Source organism: Mus musculus, chromosome 8, assembly GCF_000001635.26.
Source record: "Mus musculus strain C57BL/6J chromosome 8, GRCm38.p6 C57BL/6J".
Lineage (NCBI taxonomy): Eukaryota > Metazoa > Chordata > Mammalia > Rodentia > Muridae > Mus > Mus musculus.
In genome coordinates, this window is record NC_000074.6 from 12456886 (window position 1) to 12476929 (window position 20044).

At 47.8% G+C, this 20044-nt stretch overlaps 2 long non-coding RNA genes across 3 annotated transcripts; both read right to left on the bottom strand.

Moving 5' to 3' along the window:
- Positions 1-1972: 1972 nt before the first annotated feature.
- On the bottom strand, positions 1973-10059 carry Gm33326. 2 transcript variants are annotated; one of them, XR_378723.3, is made up of 4 exons: positions 9805-10059; positions 9496-9663; positions 7759-7905; positions 1973-2296 (listed from the first exon to the last, which is right to left on the bottom strand). It is a non-coding gene; the product is annotated as a predicted gene, 33326 (long non-coding RNA). The 2 variants fall into 2 exon arrangements; XR_378722.2 differs by having other exon boundaries at positions 9496-10059.
- Positions 10060-15248: 5189 nt separating this feature from the next.
- On the bottom strand, positions 15249-19436 carry Gm33532. Its single transcript, XR_378724.3, has 2 exons — positions 16620-19436; positions 15249-16315 (listed from the first exon to the last, which is right to left on the bottom strand). It is a non-coding gene; the product is annotated as a predicted gene, 33532 (long non-coding RNA).
- Between the last annotated feature and the right edge of the window lie 608 nt (positions 19437-20044).

Sequence of the window (20044 nt, forward strand, 5' to 3'; positions counted from 1 at the left end):
CTTCCTCCTCTTTCACTTTTTTTTTTTAATGAAAAAGTAAAAGCTGCAAATCTCCCAGATGTCTGCTCAATAGAGTTCTGTTCTAGCTCCTTCAAGGCTTATCTGCAAGCACACAGCAACTCTGACCTTGCAAGCAACTTGAAGAGTCTGAGGTAGAGATGAGAGAGCATCCTATGCAGGCAGGAGCAGTGTGGGCTACAGTGAGTGATACAGCAATGGAGATAAAAAACATCTGGTCAGCCCCATGATCCCTGTGTTTGTGTGGGTGTCATTCTGCCCCCTCGCAATCCTTCCACAGATTGCAAGCATGGTCCAGGCATGTCCAAGCATGCCCAGATTGCAAAGGAGCAAGGGCCTCTTCGTGGTCCAAAGCCTTCTCAATGAAGGACGGCATCCCTGTGGCTCCACGCTCGGCACACACCTGAGGGGGAAGTGTGGTCCCTTGAGAAGGTATTCCTGGTTTCAGGTTTGTGGGGCCTGAGGGCCGGACATCACTGCAATGCTGAGTACTGTTGATTAATAGGACGTATCCCTTTGTTGTCTGTTCCATAGCCCGCTGTCTCACAGAGGTGCTTAAGCTAGTTCTCATAAACACAGGGAGCAGGCCTGGGCTACACAGCAGGACGCTCTTTGTTTTAAAACCCAGAGTGTTGAGGCAGTCATGACCCACAGGGACATTTTCTGGCAGTTAGCAAGTGGCCAGAGGAGTTTAAAATCCTGGGGTGAAATCAAAGGCCCTTAAGAAAAAAACACATAAATGAAAATGGCCACTTGGTCATTAGTCACCAGGAGTTGTCTGACCCGGGGGTGGGACAGTATTATTGCTATTATGAACTATACAAATGTAGAGAAGAAAGTAATTACCTCCTTCAGATCCTGAAAAGTTAATGTTGAACCGCTTGTTACCATGGACACAACAGCTGTTTGCAGCACTGGTCTTTCCGTGGTCGGTGAGGATGCTCTGTAAAACCAGCAAACCCACCACGGTTCCCTGTCTCAAGGCACACTTCCTGGGCAAAGGAAGCACGTGGCCTCACCAACAGACACAGAAGTGGGAAAGAGAGAAGGTGAGTGTGTGCAGGAACCAACTTGCAAGAACTAAAGTGACTGAGCTGTAGCTCTGTGGGACCCCAACTAACAGGGGAGGTGGGAAGAAGGAGGAGACGGAGAGGAGAAGAGGGGGAGGGAGGGGGAAGAAGGGGGGAAAACTGGGAAGAAGGGGGAGGGGAGGGAAGGAGAAGAGGGAGGGAGAGAAGGAAAGGAGGAGGAGGAAGGGGAAGGGGAAGGAAACAGCAGCTACAACAACTGTAGCAGCTAGAGAGCTGTCCTATAAGGAGATCCCAAGCTAATTTGATCCTATAGACTTAAAAACACTTCTTCACTATCTTTTCGGGAGATCCCGCTTGTGGGCTGGGAGATGCTTGGAGATGTCCTTGTTCCTGAAAACAGAAGAAATAAAGGAAAACCTGTTTTAAAGTGGATGTAAGTGTTTTCAAAGGCTTCTCTGTTGCCATTGCTGTTTTGGGCAGGGTGGGTGTGTGTGTGTGTGTGTGTGTGTGCAGGTTGTTGCCCTCTTTCCCAAAGACTCCAAATGGATTTGGATTTGCAAAAGTAGAAAGAAAATGTTATTTTGAGCAAAGCCATAAAAGAGTTCAGAACTGCCAGGCAGTGGTGGCTCACCTTTAATCCCAGCACTTGGAAGACAGAGCCAGGCAGATTTCTGAGTTTGAGGCCAGCCTGTGCTACAGAGTGAATTCCAGGACAGCCAGGAAACCCTGTCTTGAACACCCCCCACCCCCCAAAAAAGAGTTCAGAACCCACTGCACTCAGCAGTTGGCATGTGAGTGGAGATAGCCAAGGTCTCTTATCACTGTTTGGGGGTTCCGTTTATGGGGTTTTAGAGAAGGGGGAGTTTGTTTGTTTGTTTGTTTTTAATAGATCTTCTTTTACACTTATTTAATTTGAGTGCACATATGTTAGGGTTCATGTGTGTTACCACATGGATGTAGAAGTCAAAAGCCAACTGGCAGGATTCAGTTCTCTTCTTCGACCTTGGGGGTTTCAAGGATCCAAATCAGGTCAGCAGATACTTGTGTATGCGCCAGGCCATCATACTGACTGGGTTCTCCATTTTGATTGGCCTGACCTTTCCCATAATGCATATGATTTTAATTACATGTACCATGCTAGTCATAAGATAGCAAATAGGGGATTCTTCAGAAGTTAAGGACAGAGTCTTCTTTGTACACAGAGACAAGACCAGGTCAGGCTGCACTGATCTTTCCATTCTTCATACCTGAATACAAAGAGAATATATCTGAATAAAGACCAAGTTTGATGATCACTAGGAGAGAATAAACTTTTACTTTTGATCAAGAAAGGTACACAAGTAGCCAGAATAAGTAGGGGCAGGCATCTGAACTCACTAGGTACATTGCTTGGAGAGAGGTGGGTGTACACCATTGGTGCAAGTAAAGGAGCCAGACTCCCGAGTGCCTTGTTTAGAGAAGGGGAGAAGGTGTGGATTGCTGAGGAGATCCTGAGTGAATGAGTCTAGAGCCCAGCTATGTCAAGGATCCAAGAGCAGGCAGCCTCAGACACTGAGAACTCCAGATGTCCATACAATTCCTCAAGGAAATAAAATCAACCTACACAGTGTATGCTGACTCTCCTGCTAAAGAGAGCCAAGCTTGGGTCACGTCTGTTATTTTTAGTCATTTGTCTTCCTATGGCTTTTATTAGAACCATCACTCCATGACAGATAAGAACCAGGGCCATAGACTGATGATCCCAGCTACAGTTCAACAGCAACAGTCAGAAATGATTCTAACGCTGTCTTTAAAAGCAGAAGAGAGAGAGCTGTGTTGGTTACCTTTCCACTGATACAGAGCACTTAAGAAAACCAACTCAAGGGCTGGTCCTGGCCCATAGTTTCAGAGGTATTGGCCCACAGTCGGTTGGCCTGTTGCTTTGGAATTCTGGCAAGGCAAAAACTGTCCTGGCCAGGATATTCAACAGAGCAAAGCTGTTCAGCTCACGGTGGCCAGGAATCTGAACGGGAAAGCCTGGCTTCCCGACATCTCCCTTGAAGACATACTCCTGATAATGACTTAAGGCCTCCTATTGGACACTACCTCATAATGACCACCAACAGCAACATCCCAAGGTCCCAAACCCTGAACAGCTGGGTCTACCCCAGAGAGAAACCACCTTCCACCTTTGCTTAGACAACATTCCTTCTTAGGGCACCACAGAAAGCTCGGACCCTTTCCCAAACACTTTGCTGCCCCCCCTGATGCCACCATCGGGGTGGCATCTAATGAGAAACTGTCCCAAAGACCCAAGTCCATCTGGCAAGTGTGGTAGAGAGCCATGGAAGGACCATCCTTCCCTCCCTGCCTTCCCACCCTGACTGCTGTAGAAGCCATGGCCTCAGAAGCTGTGTTTGGGCTACAAGAGTGTCCACCCAGTGCCAGGGGTGAAGATGTGGAGTTCTTCTCATTGCGCGTGTTAACGATGAAGTTAGCCTACGGAAGCCTCCCTAAGCTGTCTCACTCGCTCGCTCGCTCGCTCAACCGCTCACTCACGGTGTGGCCCATGCTATCAAACTGCATCCTGAGCATCTTCACTGAGTCTCCACTCCCCCTTCCCTCACCTCAGCCTCAGCCTGTGGGATGCTCACACCAGCCATTCTTCCTCAGCCTGGTTTCTGGAACCTTCAACACCTCCTGGTCACATCATCTGTGTACCTCAGTTTCCTCACATCTTTCCATGGGACAGACGGGGGGGGGGAGGTCCTTCTGGAAAGACAGACTCCCCAGTTGCTTTAGGTTCCCTTTTTCTCAAGTCCAACTGTCTCCTCATCCCTCCTGTCTTACCTGACCCCTATTCTTTCCTTCTGGTTGTATCCATCTGTCCAGGATCCCCCAGCCCAGAGCTTGACCTGTGACAATATAGTCTCCTGCACCGTTTATAACATCCACATGTCTCCTCCCTCCTAGCAGAGATGAGAGCTGTGTTTCCAGAGGTCATGAGTCCTGGATTTGGGTGGTTCTGGGGACTGGCTGATTGATATAGGGTCACTGGTGTACACTGGTGTACACATAGGGCGCCTGCTTCCACTTGGGATCAAGGGGATCTTTAGCCCACCATCCAACTGCCCATGGTGCCTTCTCAGGCCCAGAACTCCTTGTAGCCCTGCTATGGAGGGCCATGCGTAACGCAGTGGAAAGCTGCCCTCAAGACGTTATTGTCCCAGGAATAAAGACCCTTGCCTCACCCACTGAGACCCCTTCCACTCATATTGACTAAGACAGTTCTGGAAGTGGCTGGGGAATTGGGCTGCCTTCCTCTAGAGAAGAATGACCACTGCAGCCACAGCCAATCTTCTCTCTGGAAGTGCACACATTTCCCAAAGGTTAGCCCTCTGCCGCTATCTTCCCACACGCTTGAAGTGACCAGGACAGGCCACTAGGGAGTCCAAGGTGACCTCTTCCTTCCAGACCTTTTCTTTCTTTCTTTTTTTTTTTTTTTAAATATATTCAGCTGTGAGATGACACACAAATAAGGAAAAGTTAAAAATAAGGCTTTACTTCATTGTGGCTATTTCCACTCCTTTACATTGTCAAAAATTGTTATTTGTTCCAATTCAAAGCAATCCTTTAGCTTTGATTCTAAACAAGGCTCAGCATTTGGCTGCTTTACGTATTCATAAGCCTGTATTCATGCCAGCACTGTGATATTTAAATATGCTCACACACAGGTATTAAATTAAGTGCTTTACTTTTTGTTTGTTTAATCAGTCATCTGTGTCATCCCCCGGTGTGGCGAGCACTGGAGGCGGTGGCAGCAGCTTCTTTGTGGGTCTGCAGACAGGGAGAATGTAGTCCTGTCAAGAGCAGGGCTGTGCACTGCTCCGTCCCCTGCTCATGTAAGCAAGAGCTGAGTGGGGAAAACAAAGACACTGGAGTTTGTGGAATCATATTTAAAAAATAATAACTGAGAACAGTCTCAACAATAACTGCATAGTTAATTTTGCCTCCGGCCTTCATTCTTTAACACTGCTTATTATGCACACAGAAGTCTGAGAATCTTTCTGCTATATTTCCTGCTGTTGAAGCAGTGTTTCCCCAGATTTGGGGTGGCCATCATCACACTTCTGTTAAACTGTCAGGAATCAAATAATAGTGAGTGCAGCCTCCTCCGGTGAGTTTCTGAGCGAGAGCCCTGGGCCCTAGGAGCAAGTTGATGCTCCCAGCCAGCCATAGAAGTTCCCGAGCACTATCAAGAAAGGGTTCCCTCTAAAGACGCCAGTGAAACAGAAGCATGGCCTGGCGGTGAACCAAAAACTCCCGCATACACTAACTTTAAAGGCAGCTTCTACTCTCAGCCACTAAGCAGAAATTTCTTGTTGCTAAAGGACGTGTGCGTGGACTCCACCAATGCCACCGCTGTCCTGCACAGCAATCTGTGGGTGTGTGCTTATCTACAGATGCGTTTGGCTGCACAGCCGCATTCGGACATATATATCCTCATAAGGCCCTGTTTGCCAAACTCATAGTGATTTCTGTAATTATACACAGAATGTATTTTCCCAAACACACAAAGAAGATCTTCATGCTGCCACTTAGGGTCTAGATTGAACTTAAACCACTACTTAGTCGATCTCTCTTAATAGGATACTAAAAGGAAATTTTATGACAACATTATCAGTAGCATTTTGCTGATAATTAGAATAACAATAATAATACCGAGATATTTTTTCAGTAATAATGGTGTTATTAATGAGATTTTTATGAAAGACAGGCTTCTTTGCTATAATTATGAAAATTGATCTTTTGCATTTTACTTGTTCGCTGAAATCAGATAAGTGGCTTAACTCCATGTATTATTTCTAATAAATATTCAAAAGAATGCATTTAAACAAGGCTCCTCATTCTATTCTTGCTCATATTCCTTGCATTTAAATAAAAGTGTAATTGCTCTGCTTTTTAAACTGCTAGTTTGGATTAGCTGTCTAACCTGCACAGGGTAGCTGTTTGCTGTTTGCATTTTTAATAGCTTTATTACCATTTGGTGAAGCCTTAATTTCTGACTCCCTTGAAGAGTCCTGCCTTTAAGTCAGCGCTACAATTTAACCAGCAATAATCTGTCAAGATAAGATAAAGAGCCACACCGGAGGAAGCGCTGTGTTTTTGTGTAGCATCCTGTCATTGTTAAAGGCAAGATCCGAGCCGTGTCAAAATGTAACCTCCGAAAGTTTCCTAAACTTTGTAGCCCAACTTCCTGGTTCATGTTTTTACTCACCGGCTCCTGAGTGTGCTATCTCCACCAGGGAGAGCAGTTATAACACGGGTCTCATTATCTGAGAGCATATCCCTAAGGACTGGACTTATACAGCAGACTATATAGCTATGTCTATTTATAGTGAGCATGTATACACTCAAGGAAGCTGCAGACACAGAAAAAAAAATCTGTGTTTCAGCAGAGGAGGTAATCTGTGTCTGAGCATGTGAGCCTGTGAGTGCCTGTGTATGCGGACATGTGTGTTCCTGCGCACATGCATATGTGTGTGTTTCATTTTAAAACTCATGTCAAATCTGCAACAGCGAAGGGGGGTCTTATGAACTGGTTCACACCCTCTGTCCAGCACCAACAACTAGCAGTTCTCAGAGTCTTACTTATTCCATACCCCACCACCAGCAAGTCCCGAATGTATAAGGTTGTATGTAAAGATTTAAGAATGAATCTTCAAAGAAGGAGTCTTTTTTTAAATTAGGATTATGTGGAAATTAAACTAAGTCATTAACACCATAAAAGACCTAATTATAGACCAGCTTACTTCTCAATTAACTGTTATAGAGGCAATATAGGTTTTGTTTTTCAATTTGCCTTGTAACTCACGTTTGACTCGAATGACTGTGATTTCAAATGTTTCCTGACATTTGATTTGCAGGTCTCTCTCACCACCCTTCACTCTTCCTCAGTCCGTGTGATTTACTCCTGGGGGAGCCGCCACCTGCCCACCAGCCATCTATCCACACGGTGAGATGCTCACAGTTTACTTTCTCTGTTGCATCCAACTGGTCTGGCAGTCTCCTCTGCATTTCCTTTGAGCTGTAGTCAGATCTGGGGGCTAATCAGATTCTGTTTGGGATGGACTTTCTAACGGTTCTGAGACACCCCGTTCCCTTTTTGTAACTGTAGAAGTTCTTATGCTCAGCATCTCAAGAGACTCGTGAATTCATTTTGGGTTTCAGCAAGGCCAGACCCTAAGGCCACCACCCTCCTCCACTTACCAGCTGGACACATCTCTACGAAGACATTTTTCCTGATATTTTAAGTCTGGTTACGAGTTGTGCAGTTTATATTGGGGAGGCGGGATAAGTATCCGATCCCTTCTTTTTATTTACTAGTTGTTAAGATAATGAATCATTCATTAGCATCTTCCACTGGCACCAATTATTTTTCAGTTTAATTAAGAACTCATGGGCTTAAGCAGATGTGTTGAGTTGCAATTGCTGCCGTTACATTCTGACGATCAAATTGTCTGCTCCTGGCCATCAGAAGCTTGCTTGCCCATATCTGTCTGTCTGTCACCCCGGAGGTGGGACAGACACCCCAGCTCTAGCTGTCCAGAGGAGCCTCAAAGAGCTGCTTCTCCAAGAAATCTGGCTTGTTTTAGTTGAGTTGTGTCTGACATGATCTCTGGCCCAGACACCCTCCATGCCCATGTGCATTACGCAGATCTGTATTTACCTTCCTGTATTAAGACTCCAGGAGCAAGCACACACAAGGTGGCATCTACCTCTTGTCACCAAGTGGGCTGTAGAAACGTTGATTCCAGCATCTGAAGAGTGAGTTCCTTCAAATGGACGCAACAGAAGCTACAGTCAGTTCCATGTGCTGCCAACAGAGTGAAGGCGTCTCATCAGCACACTATTTCTGTCACTAACTTAAGGTCACAAGATTCTGACGAGCCAGATGTTATATCCAAGTGATGGCTTCTGAAGTATGGATGCCCAATGCCTTATGGATCTAGGGCAATCTTCCCCAGTGGTATTCTGCTACACCTCTACCATTGGGTCATGGGAGCAGAAATTTTCCTTCCAGAGTAAAGTCCACTGGGAAGAAACTCCTCAGGGTGGATGCTGCCTGCAGGAGGAAGGCTCTCAAGGATGCTCATCGGCTGATTGATTCCGAATGATGCATGCCAGCTGCTGGACTTAATCAATGGGATAGAGATAAGAAGAAAGGCTGGCAGAGGCAGGCTGGCCCTGTAGGCCAGAAAGGCAACTGGCAAGGTAGACCATGCCAGCTCCACCGACTACCTTGCTATGAAACCTTATGAAAGTGTAGTCCTGGTTCTCCAAGCAACCTTCTGACCCACCTTCTGCTTTCCCTCACCCCTCAGGTTCTCTATAGCTTCATTCCCTAGAGAGCAGATCCCTAAACTGCCCATCTTCACAATGTCCAGTCTCCCTCCACAAAGCCTACATCCCACATCCGTGCATGCCCATCCTGTCCAGGGCTTCCCACAGCAATGACTGCCCCCATCATACTCCTTGAGGATCCTCCCCATAGCTGGAGTGGGAAGGTGGGGATGCTGTGTTCTACACTGGGTATTTGTGAGCGCTGACTTCTGCTGTAGCTCACAGTACCACCCACTGTACGGATGGTTAATGTTGCTCTAGGACCTGATACCCTCCGCTGTGGAGACTGTAAAGCTGCCCAACTATGACCACACACCCATGGGGCTCTCCTCTGGCTTCTTCTGGATGACAAAGTCACCTGTGCTTTGCTCAGCATGAGTGGCCATGTCCATCCTTGAGAGCTCACAACTCTAAGTGGAAAGGGAAACCTGGCCAGTTATCCCTGGATTTCTGCTGTTAACAGCTGGGTGGCTGATTTCATGGTGCCCCATTTACAAGGTGTCTTTGCTCCTCAGAGGGGACTGAGAGTCCTTGCGGTACTGCTGGGGGGAGGGGCAGAGATGTGAGGAAGCCACCGAAATTGCTGTTGTTGCTCTGGGTGATAACAGGGCATCTATTAAGTAGAAGACCGGGGCAAAGGACTTCTGTGGGCTGAGGAGAGGCCACACCTCACTTCACTGCACCTGGGTCCTGAGCAATGGACATCCCGGGAGGTGTCACAGAGTCCACAAAAAATACAGCCTACAGGAATCCAGCCAGTGAAAAGGGAATCTACCTCTCTGCAGACCCCACTCCTTCAGACACGGAGTGGGTCTCCCCTAGGCTTCTGCCCCCTATGCTACATCAGTAGAGGATGGAAACACAGACACCAGTTAGAAATGACTCAGACCTTCAGACGCAGGGGTGAAGCAAGCTGGGCAGGGCAACCAGAGAGCAGTCATCGTCTGATGGGACAAAGGGACCTAGGTAAACCTTGCTGTGCCCTGCTGAGCTCCCCCACCCTGCCGAGGCAGTGCACTGTTGTCTGTCCCTGTTGCCCCCTCCCACCAGAAGAGTCACTGACCTTCAATCAGTTGGTGTGACACTTGCTCTGAGCCTGAAATCCCTCCAGTTCAGCAACAGAATCAAGCTCCAACAAGGTCAATGGACACGTGTCTGGCTGTGGTCCTATGTGTCCAGACAGTGTTCCTTCAGAACACTGACTGTCTGCCTCCTTTGAAGATCTGGCTATCTAGCAAGAAGACAAGGACCAGGGGATAGGACAAGACTCCTGCTTGTCACAGACAGCACACCAAGTGCAGGCTGTAGAGCAAGTCCTTGCCTAAGAGAAAGTTCTAGAAAGGTAGCCACAGCCCTGGCCATCTCACCTCACCTCTTCCTGGGAATTTGAGTGACAGATTCCCTTTTCTGAAGATGCGTGCTGCCATCCAGACTCAGGTAGCCTCCCCTTCACTCCTCAAGCTCAGGTAGTTTCTCTGTCCCTCTAGGGACTGGGACCACAGCGTAGGTTCATGAGACAGGAGCTTTTAATCTCCTTGACTCCTGTTCTAGAGGCAGCCAGCATTCATCATGAGTGTACATTAATAAATAGTCCCTGAACTAAAATGACTCGAAGATGTTACATCTCAGAGGAGGTGTCTCTGAAAGCAGAAGTCAAGGGTTATGTGGCTAGTTTCTAACAAGTGAAAGGATTTCAAGACCGGATATTTGTCATTCTTTCCTGCTTGCTGTTCTAAAACATTGCCTGGCTGAGAGCAGTCTCCTCAAGGGAATGGAGAATGAGCGCCAGCAGCCACACCGTGAAGCAGCCACACCATGAAGCATGCTCAGTGCCAGCTGGGGCTGAGACAGGCCCCAGAGTCCTCGCTGGTCACAGGAATTTGGGGAGCCGCTGTCCTCATTTCCCACTTTCTGATGCATCCCCGAGGGCACATTTGATATAGATACTAGAGAAAATCAAGGAAGCAGCACCCGCTTGTGCTCGATGTTAGCAGGGAACCCAGGTGAAGGAGCATCTCACACATAAACCAACCATCTTGTGGCCACGCAAACAGGCGGCCCAACTGGCTGTCCATGAAATGAGAAGAAAGACACCTTTCCAGTGGGACAAACAACTTTTTTCAGAGGAAAGAAGGAGCTGAAGAGACGGCTCAAGTAAAAGGTTGGTACTTGCTGCTCTTCCCGAGGACCTGAGTTCTGTTTCCAGCACCCACCAGCCCGCAGCTCACAACCGTCTGTCTGTGATTCCCAACTCCAGCAGCAGGGAATCCAAAGCTTCGGCCTCTGGAGGCACCCAAGTCGCACACACATACCCACATGCAGACGTCACCTGCGTGTAACTAAAAATAAAAATAAGTAAGTAAACAAAGCTGCAGAAACAATCAAGAGAGTGTTCTGTGTCACCATTTGGAACCGGGGCTTCCCCACAGGCCAGTGTGGGTGTGTGAACTGCCACCATGAGAGTCACCGTGTTGGAACGAATAGTGTGCTCACTGACACACGGAAAGCCTGCTGCGGCGCCGGCGGCGGCGGCGGCGGCTGCAGAGGGATAGAACCAGGGCAACATCACGTGACACGGTTCTGAATCACATGTGACAAGGAGTGAGCCTCGAAAGGCTCTCCAAGTGGTCAGAAGACAGTGTTCAGGAAAGAGCTCAACCCAGAGGTTCTCCGGAGTTCTTCGAAACCTTCCTCCCTCATTATTGCCGCAGGTTCAGGGCAACTGGATCTGGATTGTGACACAGCCACACACAGTGAACTTGACAGCCGGCCAGATTTCTGTTTTCAATCAGTTTAGGGTTACTATAATCTCATTATAATGCTTGAAAGGCGACTAGTAATAGAATCTCACGGAGCCGCTCTGCCCCTCCAGGCTACGGCTTCCCCTGGTTACCTGGTGGGCCAGATCGGCTTTCAGCCACTGCTCTTGCGAGAATAATCATGTGTTCAGTGCACGGTTCTCCTTGCAGTCAGCGGATTCAACGGGTCAACCACCAAATTAACCCTTGAGCCCCTTCCCTGGGAACATCACACTTATTTTAAAAAGCCACCTGCTTCTTTATGGTCCGGCTGTGTGTGGTGGGGGAAGCTCCAGCCCTCAGAGCCGAGGCTTTTCCAAGGCCATTCTTATCTTCTGGGGGTACAAAGCTGGGCTCCTATAACGTAGAGCACATCAGCACCAAGCACCAGTTTTAATATTCTTCAAGGGATGGTGAGCACATTGGACAACCCTGGGTGAGTTATTGACTGAGCTTTACTGGGGGGAGGGGGTGCTCCTATTAGGAAAAATTCCGGAGACATCAGATACTCCTTGCAACTCTGTTGCATTTGATCCAAGAGCTCCAACATCAAGCACTAAACGCTCTCAGGCTTCCTCACAACAGGGCAGGCAGCTTCCAGAAGGATACAATATTGAAGATGGGAGTCTGGCACCCATGTGGTTGACAGAGGTTTGCTTCTTATTGGGGGCAGGGGGCGGATCCAGAGTGTGCCGTACATCTCAGTGCTTTCGCCACTAGAAAGTGGGGAGCACAGGGTGTGAGAAGTCTAGGAGTCTGGGTGACACCAGCACCTGTGTAGTGCAGGAAGCACAGGGTGTTGACTGCAGACCCTTTGTAACTGGCAAGGAAGAGGTTAAGTCCTGAGGGTGCTGTCTGGGCCCTGAGATGCTGGGAGCAAGCTCGGCCTTGGTGCAAGGTGGTTTTCTTTTCTCCTGAGACTACAAGAAAGCTACTTGGGGACGTGAATGGACAGAGGTGTTGGTATGAGGGAGCTGGCTGCCCCCAGAGACCTGCTTATGCCTGGAGTCTCAGCAGCCAAGGAAGAGAGCAATACCTACCCACCCACCCCAGCTCTGACTCAGAACAGGCCCAGACAGAAGGCCCAGAGCCTTTCACTCATCCAGCCAGGATACCTCATGGCACCTGGTGAGTTGAGAATTCTACTTGATCAACCGGGGCCACTCAAACATAGACAGGCCTAGCCCTTGCCACACCCCTTTCTCTGTTCAGTACTGTGCCCCAAAGCTCTGTGCTGTACCCCCACCGGATGTCCACTCTTAGAAACTACACAGGTGACAAAGGGAAAAATCACCTAGATGTCTCTAGATCTGCCTCAGAGACCCCAGCCCACCACCAGTGGGAGGTCGCTGCAGAAACAATCTTATGCTTAGGAATATCTATCACTGACCAGATGTGCGCACCCCCCCCAAATTAAAAAACAAAAGCCCCAGCTTCCAAGAAACAGCATTTGATGACAAGATCTGAGATGAGGTCACATGTGTGGGGGTCTTCCTGATGGAGCCCATGCCATTGTAAGAAGAGACAACACAGTTTGCAGTTTGTCTTTCTGTCTTTCTGGCACACTCTCTGCCACACGAATAAGGTGGCTCTGTCAGCTAGAAAGAGGGTCCTTAGCAGGAATTCACTGAGCTGAGCCCTGGTTGTAGACTTCCAGGGTGGAGAGCTGTGAAATAAACGCCTGTGTTCTGAGCCCCGAGTTTCATGCTGGCCATGGCAACTGGCTTTGAATGGCTATAGCTGGATGAATCCAGGTATGATGTCACAGGATCAGACGCTGACCTGGAAGCTAGGAACGTCATGCTGCCTTGGGACAAACTGACCGCTTTGTCAGCTTCACACAGAGAAGGCAGAGGGGATCAGACGTGCTCTGACTGTACATATTCCCTGCAGGAGAATATTAATAGGAAGGATGAGGCGTGGGTGAGCATGTGCCAACGTGAGGTTATTAATAAGACAATGCTCCACAGCTGTGTGGCACTTTTCAGTCGAGATGAGATTTACAAAACCAGACCTGAATCAAACAAATATATGTGACAGCCACCTGCACTGGAAGATAAAGATGAAATGGGCATGGGGGAGGGCCTATCACAAGGTTACCAGGTAATGGAAGAGCTGGAAATATCTCTCAAGTGAGTGCTGCCCTCCCCTCCACCTGCACTGCCTGACCATCACACTCCATGGTACTGAGGCAAGAAAACTCAAAGCCCTTGGGTTTAGCACTTTGCCCTACGTGCCATTGGTCCTAGAATTTCTTGGAACAATGTCCAAAAGTTTCTCTTTCTGGGCAATGCTCATTCCTATGTCCACCAAGAACAGAGAATGGAAGCCAGATGTTCTCATCTCAGCCTCTGGTGGTAGGAATTGTTACTGACTACCTCCAGCAAGGCAGACAGCACATTTCACCCTCAGGATTCTCCCTCCTGGTATAGTCACTGGGATTCTTTATGGCAAATGCCAGACCCAAAGAAGAGGCCCATTGAAATCTCAGACTTCCAGAATGCTAAGGTCTCAACTCTGTCTCTAAAACACGTGAAGCCCAGACCTTGGCAACCTTATTTGGAGATGGGTTTGTGGTACCAAGGGACTCTAGTCCAAGATGGTGTTTTTATAAGAAGAAACAGACAAAAAGAAAATGCCATGCAATAACACAAGCTGGGTGAAATGTTGTAGCCAGGGATTTCAAAGAGCCACCATGGTCTCTATAGAAAGTCAAGGGACTCCAAGAGTTGCCTAAGGCCACCAGGGGACTCCAGGAGACACCAAAGGTTGTTTAAGGGCACTAACTGTCACCAAGGGGATGCCAAAGGTCTTCAATGGACACAAGTATCATCAAGGGATACCACTAGTCACTAATGGATACCACCAGAGTGTCAAAAGTTGACAAAGGACACCAAGAGTCACCAAAGTATGCCAATGGTTTCCCAAGGACAAAAGCCTACCAAGGTATGTCAAGAGTCACCTAGATGTGTCAAGGGACCACTACGTAGCCCCACCTTTGAACCATGCAAAAGGATAACATCCTTGTGAAAGGAGAATCAGAGAAGCTTAGCATGGCAGGAGGGGAGAGGGCATGGTTGTCTTCTCGGAGGTTCTGCATGTTCCCAGATGAGCCAGGTGGAACATAGAGTCGAACTCCTAAGATGAAGTGTATGTGTTTCTGAGCACCCTGTGGAGTGAGTGCCATCTCCACCCTCACACGGTCAATCCCATGGTGCCCACAGTCGTCACAAGACCTACAAACGTCTCCAACCTCAGGCCAACCCTGTTCCAGGAAGCTCTGGCCCGTCATGTTGCTAACAGCTGGCATGTTCTAGTATAACTCAGAATGGCCTGGGAGTACCAAGCCTGCTCCACAGGCGCATAGTCAGCCTCTCTTCTCAGCTTCTATGCCTAGTGTGTGCCTCTGCTGTGGCCTCTGTGTGCATCTGCTTTGCTCCGTGCAGATGTGTCACCTGCAGCGCTGTGTCCTCTCCAGGGAGTCCTCTTATGTGTTTCAAGCTGTCTCGTACACAGATGGCACCGTGAGAGTGGATAAATAGAGAGGCATTGCTGTGAGGATCAATCCTCACTGTGAGGTTGACTGGGCTTGCAATTGCCCAGGAGGCAATCCTCTGAGGAGGGAAAACCCCATTGTGAAGGTGGGTACTGGCACCCAGTGGGCTGCTGTCTTGGAGGAGCACAAAGGAGCAAAGGAGGACTCCATATCAGCACTGAGCAGTCACCTCCCTCTGCTTCTTGACTGTAGATGCAATGTGACCAGCTATTGCTGCCACCACGACTGCCCCAGCATGATGAATGGTCACCCAAACCAAGAAAATCCTTCCTTCCAGTTGGCAAGGTGGCATAAGCCTTCAATCTCAGCACTTGGGAAGCAGAGGCATGTGGCTCTCTGTGAGTTCAAGGGTCAGCCTGGTTTACAAATCGAGTTCCAGGACAACCAGGGGTTGTCGCACAGAGAAGACCTGTCTTGATAAACAAACAATCCCCCCCCCAAAAAAAACAACAAAACAAAATGTGCTTTTGTCAGGTATATTTCATAGTAGCTAGAGAAGTCACAATATCATTGCTGAGAGATTTGGCCATAAAGGTAGGTTTGGAATCAAGGACGGTTTCAGCCATTGGGAAAGCCACTAGGGTCTCTCCTGAATCCAGGGGATTTCAGACATCACCTGTGCATCAGACTCACCTAGAGACTTTTAAAAACTCTGACTACAAGGTCCCATCTCATCCAATTGGATCAGAATCTCCAATGGGGCTCTTTTTGTCTCAAACAAAAGGACATTCCCAGGGATCTAACTTGCCCTGACACTGAGGGCAATGACACAGTCTTTTGAGGATAAATTGAGCCAAAGGAGGAAGCAGGAGGAACATGCTACTGCCTGTTGCCAGTGAGGAACTCATCACCACCCCCTAGAACCAAACCCTGAGGGTCTGCTGGCTGGAGGGATCTCCCCAGGGATAGGGCACTTTTCCCAAGGTTGGCCTTGAGTAGGAGAGTGTCATGGTGGATGGCCATCAGTTATCAGCTTTGTTGGCCTGAATTTCTTGTTCATGAGGTACTATCTGCAGCCAGTTGTCACACTTTGGAAACTGCTGGCCTTGGGGACCTTGGGCTGAATATACACTCACCTGAGGCTCCCAAGACTCAATGCTTCACTAGAAAATGTGTCATGTGCATAGCACACTGATCTCCCAGGGTTTATTGCAGCAACCATATGATGTGCTAGGCAGCTCGATCTTCCCAGAAGCCAAGGTCAGGTTTGGACATCAACTTGGCTCTAGAGGAGTGTCCAGGCTCAGCTGCTGGGGTCCTTGGTGCCGTGGGATGGGTCTGGTGCCTGGGTGGGGTCTAGAATGAACTCTGAGAATACAGGACTAGGAGAAGGAGGTAGTATTTTCCAGAAGAGACAGACAGTGTCACACTGCCCAAGCAGGTAAATTATGGGTTGCTGCTGACAGTGAAGCAGCCTTCTCTTAACAAAGGGTGTGTCACAGAACTCACCAAAGTTGCTTTAGGCTGCTGTCTCCAAGTGGAACTAATCACTTGTTTAGTGATAGTGAATGAATGCTTCAGTAGAACGGCTAGGAAGAGACAGAGAGCTGACATGTAAGCCCTACTGTCAATGGAGAATCAATCAAAAAAGAAAAGAAAAAACAAATAGAAGTGGCCAGCTAGTTAACTGGAAAATGGGATTTCATTTACATAAAACTCACAAACATGACGGTGCATGAAGGCAGGTAATGCCTACTGAGACAAAGAACTCAGTATTTAAGTATTTAAGAATATGGCTAGTGGTGGCCCTTTCTCTGATAAGCAGGAGAAATTGCTCTAAGGTTTAGGAGCTCTCTGGCCAGTCTTTTAACAGGGCACCTCTCTGTGCTTAACCTTGAGCAAATCAGCCAGTGGATGGGTCTCTTGCAGAATGAGCTGCCTGGAACATCTTGAGTACTTCCCGTGGTAACTGACGTCTAAGATGGTTGACTTCTAGGCACAGAGATGGGAGGAACATTTCACAAAGTTGTAGTTAACTCTATGAGTCCCTAGCCCATAGTCACAAATTGTAAGTTGTTTCTTGTGCTGGGAGAGCTTGAGTTTCTCAGTGGAAATTGTTATCCTGTTATTCTACTGTCTTTGTTTCTGTTTTGTTGCTATGTCCATGTGACCTTGGTTACTGACCCATCTTGGCAAACTGAGTTTCATGACTGTGCTGCCTGCTTGATGCTGCTGTTGGGAGCCACAGCCACTGAGGTCTCTGCTATGAGCATCGCTATGTTTCTGTTTTTGTTTGTTCATATCTGTTTGCATATTCAGTCATTGATACCTTTTTTCAGCATGGGTAGAAGGAAATTTTAAATGGGAGCATGAGTGTGTATTTGTTAAGCTTAGTCTGACAACCTCCTGAATTTACATGAGAAATTTATCCTGTTCACATTTAGTGTAATAACTGATGCACCTACATTTCTTCCCTATCTTGCCCTCTGGTCATTATTTGTTACACAGTATCTTTGGATAGTTCAAGCTGGTTGGCAATTTTTTTTTCATTTTATTTCTCTGTTCAGTTTGCACTTCCTCACTTTCCTGTGTATCTAGTGACTACTCTGTGCCTCACTCTAGTAACACAGGCATTTAATCATTTAATGAATGGGAAGAGCTGGGTTCTCTTCGGCATCTGCAGTCCCTGATACAAAGTAGCAGCCTACACCTCTGGTGGCCTCCCTTTTAACTCCCTTAACTTGGTCAAGCTAAGTTTCTTCAGCATCCCCAGTTTAGAGGACTGGTTAGACCTCCCATTCACATGTGCTCTGTTCCTCTTAAAGTACTACAGTCAGCCTCTCACTGCAAATTTTCAATTTCACTATTTTAAATTTGGAATGAATTTGTCCCAGAGTTCACTGGTACCTATATTGCTTTTTTTTTTTTTGGCTTTATCATTTGCACTGGCAACGGGTGGGAGACTGACAGCCAGGTCTATTTTAGCCTCATTCTCTAAGTAGCATCTTTATTAGTAAAGATGAGATGAAACACTTGCATCTGGCCAATGGGAGACATTGTGAGACGTCCATCCAGCTTGCTGTATCCCAGAGGCATCCTTTCAGCTAAAGCTCAGACAAACTTCTTAAGGCAATGTCCCTCTGCTAAATATAGTTTTAATTCCAGGGGACCTGACGTGTCAGACTTGGGCTGAGGGTGGAATGTAAAAGCTGCTGTCTCCCCTGAGCTGACACACATCCTAGAAACCTAGAGACTAACCCAGGAAGTCCTGGGACAGAAGAGTAACGCCTTGTAACTGCTCCAGGATAGCCATAGTAGCCGCGAGTCAGGGATAGCAAGCGTCTTAACCTTAGCCCCCGTCCTTTTCTGCTTGTCAGAGTAGGAAGGCAAGGTCCAGTCTCCTGCCTTTACCCCCCAGGTCCCGATGTTTCAGTTGCCTGGGTGAGCAAAAAGCCTCTCATTTGTCTAAGAGGATAACTCGAGGGTAAATGTCAGTAAAAGAGGCTGCCATCTAGATGTGAACGTGCAGGAGAATGCATGTAGATGTTGTTCTAGGGAAACATTCGCAAACCCAGTAGAAAAGGAACACTAACTGTCTTTGAAATGACTCATTCCCTTTGGTCAGCTTCTCAGGATTATTTCTTCAGAGCTGGGGGCCATCTTTCATGCTCTCTGTGTGTCTTTAGTAACTGCCAGTGAGTGGACGTAGGGTGGGGCAGGTAGGTGAATTATCACCACTAGGTCCCAGGGTTCAACATCTAGCCTCAACTGGAAACCAGGTTGTCTGTGCATAGCCCAATGCCCCACACAGGATATGGCGCAGCAGCTGGGAAAGAGGTCTCCCAAGAGTTCCCAGTGGATCGAGTGCCCGATTCTCCTAACACACCATGTATAGCGCATCGCACATCACGCAAGCATTTCTGAGTAAAGCCAGCAGCGTGCATGCCTGCACCTGGATGAGAGAATCTCCGTAGAGCTCAGAGCCCACACTGTCTGAAGGTGCTGCCATCAACACCCAGCATCTCTTCCCTCATCCCGGGCTCTGGCCCAGCTCTTGCCTGAGTCACATTGGGCAAGGAGGCCCCCTGCATCAGGATGTGGGTAGCTAGCATCAGGCACCTCATTATATGCATCCAGAATTGTGCCCAGAGAGCAGCACATGCAGGTCAAAAGTCAATGTGGGAAAGCTCATGGGCTTCACTCCCACCGTCCCAGGGAGGGTGGAGAGAGAATCACAGCTCTCAGCATCTACGTCCTGGAACACCCGTGTCTGGCGGAAGCTGCTCACATCTCCTGTTTTTCTTGGGTCACGTCCAGTCCTTTGGTCCTTCCAAGGCCTGTAGGACATTCCTGAACACCTCTCCTCTTCACACTCACTTTTGCTTTGCCATATCTATCCCTAATGTGGCCAGGCTGGGCATGGAGTTCAGGTGGTAGCATGCTGACCTAACATGAACAAGGACCCTGGGTTCCATCCCAGCCTAACGCAGCATACATGTAATCCCGGAATAACAGAGCATACATGTAGTCCTGGAATAACAGAGCATACGTGTAATTCCAGCACTCAGGAAGTGATCACAGAAGGATTAGGAGCTTCTGGAGGTCAGATTTGACTACATTTGGGACCAGTCTGGGATACGTGAGAGAGAAAAAAAAGTGTTTCTTCTTCTTCTTCTTCTTCTTCTTCTTCTTCTTCTTCTTCTTCTTCTTCTTCTTCTTCTTCTTCTCCTTCTCCTTCTCCTTCTCCTTCTCCTTCTCCTTCTCCTTCTCCTTCTCCTTCTCCTTCTCCTCCTCCTCCTCCTCCTCCTCCTCCTCCTCCTCCTCCTCCTCCTTCTTCTCCTTCTCCTTCTTCTTCTCCTTTTCTTCTTCTTCTTCTTCTTCTTCTTCTTCTTCTTCTTCTTCTTCTTCTTCTTCTTCTCCTCCTTCTTCTTTCCTTCTTCTTCTCTTCTTCTCCTTCTTCTTTCCTTCTTCTTCTTTCTTCTCTCTTCTTCTCTCTTCTTCTCTCTTCTTCTTCTTCTTCTTCTTCTTCTTCTTCTTCTTCTTCTTCTTCTTCTTCTTCTTCTTCTTCTTCTTCTTCTTCTTCTTCTTCTTCTTCGTTTTATTTCTTAGGATCAACATTGTCAAGCAATCACAAAAACAGCCTGAGAATGGAGAACACAAGCAAAGGGCAGTGTCCTGGTTAGTTTTATGTCAACTTGACACAAGCTAGAATCATCTGAAAGGAGGGAATCTCAACTGAGAAAATGCCTCCAAAAGATCCAGCTACAGGATATTTTCTTAATTAGCAATTGATGGGGAAGGCCCAGCCCATTGTGGGT